The sequence below is a fragment of the Lacerta agilis genome, chromosome 2 (genome assembly GCF_009819535.1).
Source record: "Lacerta agilis isolate rLacAgi1 chromosome 2, rLacAgi1.pri, whole genome shotgun sequence".
Taxonomy (NCBI): Eukaryota; Metazoa; Chordata; class Lepidosauria; order Squamata; family Lacertidae; genus Lacerta; species Lacerta agilis.
In genome coordinates this window covers 100,393,373-100,396,836 of record NC_046313.1, presented here as the reverse complement: position 1 = coordinate 100,396,836, position 3,464 = coordinate 100,393,373, and positions in this window count along the sequence as shown.

Here is a 3,464-nt window from a genome sequence, read left to right as displayed (position 1 = left end):
CTATGGTGTTTTCCCCCACGTCTCTATCGTACTGGCTGGCTGAGCGGGCAGACGCGTGTCGCCACCGCCTTCTCCTGGCCGGAATGCCGAGCTGCTCCCGGGAACAGAGGAAGAACGCCAAGAGAGCTCTTTCTCTATTTTTTTTTTTGCCTTCTCAGATCAGAAGACACTGTTAACAGGATCAGAGTTCATCCTCATGTAACAGATGATGAAATCAAGGCTTTATGCTTAACTCCATCCTCTCCTAAATGCTCTCAACCAAGCAGTGCCGGATTTACCGGTATGTATAAGCTAAACAAGCTATGACTTAGGGCCCCACTCTCTTGGGGCCCCCCAAAAAAATTAAAGGGGAAAAAACTGGATGTACATTTCCAAAAATATAAGATAAAAACAAATAAAATAAAACCTACATACAGCAGGTTTTATTTTATTTTATTGTTTTGTGTTGCGTAGGCTCCTATGATGTAAGTAATGGGCCGCACCTGCTAGCCTGCTCCCTAAAATTTCACTGGTTTGCTCATTTCTATATACTTCATAGGGTGCCTGCATTCTGCGTGTGCAAATGGTTTTAGATATCTGTTAGGTCCATAAATTACCATATAGCATATATTCAACACAGAAAACAGTGACAATTTGTTGTTGACAAAGGACAGCTGGACCCATTACCTTCAGTAGCTTAGGGCCTCATCAAACCTAAATCTGGCCCTGGCTCTCACCCAAGGGCCACGTGTTGCGATGCTTGGACTAGATGACCCTCGAGGGACCCTTCCAATTCTACATTTTTTTTTAATATTAAGAATACGAATAATAAGAATAATTTATTATTTATACCACGTCCATCTGGCTGGGTTTTCCCCAGCCACTCTGTCTGGCTCCCAACAGAATATTAAAAATATGATAAAACAACAAACATTAAGAAGTTTCCTCACCTCCACTATATTATTATTATTATTAAGTCACACCTCACCTTTCCACTGCAAAAGTGGTGCTCAGGGCAGCTTGCAGCAGTTGTTTTTTAAATAAAAAACAAAAAGAAAAGAAAACTCCCCCCCCCATATGGGAATGAGCACCACCAGAGTGACTCACGAGAAGCAGAAAGTAATATAAGGACTCGCAGAGAAAGGCACATTCGATGAAATTTGTGGTTTCCATTTATTTCATATATAAAAAGAGGGAAAAGGATCTTCATTTTACTTGATGCACAAGAATGTTTCTGGAAAGGATTTGTGCATTTGTGATATGCTTATGTACGACCATGGATGCATTATTGTAACAAATTAAGCTGTACCATTGCCGCTGTAATCCGCAGACTGGACTCTAGTTCTGTTTTCCTGTCAAACCCCTTTTTATTGAAAAAAACACTATGGGGGGGGAACACATTTTCAAAAATAAAATAAAATAATTACGCGTTGCTGAAGGGTTTGTTTTTAAATCCTCCTGCTGTTGGATTCATGTGTTGTTGTTTAATTGTTTTTTATTGGGTTTTTGTGTGTGTTTGGATTCATCCGTTCTTTGCTCTCTTTAAAAGACGAGAAGGCGATGTTCCTTGGGGTTTTAAGTTGCACTAGAAAAACAGTAAGGCATCAACAGCGGTTCAAAACATATAGCTACCTCAGCAGCTGCAGTGTGTGAAATTGCGCCTTAGGCTATTGTCCTTGGGGGAAAGACTATATAGCACAGTGGTAAATCATATGTTTTTCACAGAACTGCCCCCCCCACCCCTGCCTCAAATCAATTCAAATCAATTCCTGGTTTCTTCGAGTTGGGCTGGAAACAGACTGGCCAGATTTTTCTTTTAAAAGGGCCAGAGATCAGAAGGTCGGCGGTTCGAATCCCCGCGACAGGGTGAGCTTCCATTGCTCGGTCCCAGCTCCTGCCAACCTAGCAGTTCGAAAGCACATCAAAGTGCAAGTAGATAAATAGGTACCGCTCCGGCGGGAAGGTAAACGGCGTTTCTGTGCGCCAGCTCCTTTGGCCAGTAAAGCGAGATGAGCGCCGCAACCCCAGAGTCGTCTGCGACTGGACCTAACGGTCAGGGTACCTTTACCTTTATTAAGAGTGGGGAACCCTTTTCATCCCGAGGGCCTCATTCCCATGTAGGCAATGTCTGGAGGGCCATATGGTCACAGCCAGAAGCAAAATATTTCCTTCAAAGGCTGGACTAGGTTACATTTAAGGTCCCTTCCAACTCTAGGACTGATCAACATGAGTAGCAGCTAAACTATCTGGACTGTTCCACAATTACATCCCACCAGAATCTTGGGAGAACTAGGGCTTCAAGAATTATAGGGTGGGCACCAGGCAAATATGCTTGGGGAGGGCATTCTGCAATAAGAGAAAGCCCTGTCCTCTAGTGGCCTCCCATCTCATATCTGATATGTGGCCTTCACTAATAATAACAACATCATCATCATCATCATCAACAACAACAACAACAACAACAATTTTATTATTTAAACCCTGTCCATCTGGCTAGGTTTCCCCAGCCACTCTGGGCGGCTCCCAACAGAACACTAAAAACACTAAAAACATTAAAAACTTCCCTAAACAGGGCTGCCTTCAGATGTCTTCTAAAAGTCAGGTGGTTGTTTATTTCCTTTTGACATCTGATGGGAGGACGTTCCACAGGATGGGTGCCACTACCAAGAAGGCCCTCTGCCTGGTTCCCTGTAACCTCACTTCTTGCAGGGAGGGAACTGCCAGAAGGCCCTCGGAGCTGGACCTCAGTGTCTGGGCTGAACGATCAGCATATGCCTGGGATCAGATGGGAATTGCTTATGCCATCCCCACCATTGCATCCCCATGTTAGGAAAAAGATGCACTGCTGAATTTTTTGCCTGTCGTGCAGTTGTTCCAGAGACCCAGCTCGGGGAGGGGGGAGGGGTTAAAGAAAGGTAATAACAGTTTGGACTTTGGACATTTAGCTGCTTTATCAGTCCTGAAACTGGAACAGCAGCATTGTGCTGAAGTTCCTTAACAGCGTGGAGGTTTATTGCTGGGTAGCTCAGTCAGAAGTGCATGAGGAACTTAATCTCAGGGTCGTGGGTTCAAGCCCCATGTTGGGCAAAAGATTCCTGCAATGCAGGGGGTTGGACTAGAGGACCCTCGGGGGTACTTTCCAACTCTACAATTCTATGATTCAATTTCACATTGATATACCTGCCACATTTTCTTCTCAAGGTAGTGTACATGGTTCTTCTGCTCCTCATTTCATCCTCGCAACAACTGGGTGAGGTAGGTTAGGCTGAGAGAGAGGTATGTATGGCCCAACATCACCCAGTGATCTTCATAGCTGAGTGGGGATTCGAACCCAGGTTTCCCAACACTCTAATCATTACACCACACTGGCTGACAAAGGAAGGCCGACAAACACCGCAAATTCCTGCTAGTTTCCACAAGATCGGTTTATACAAATTTGATGGCCGTTCAGCAATATCCACTTTGGCAAGGCCTTCATTTTCCCC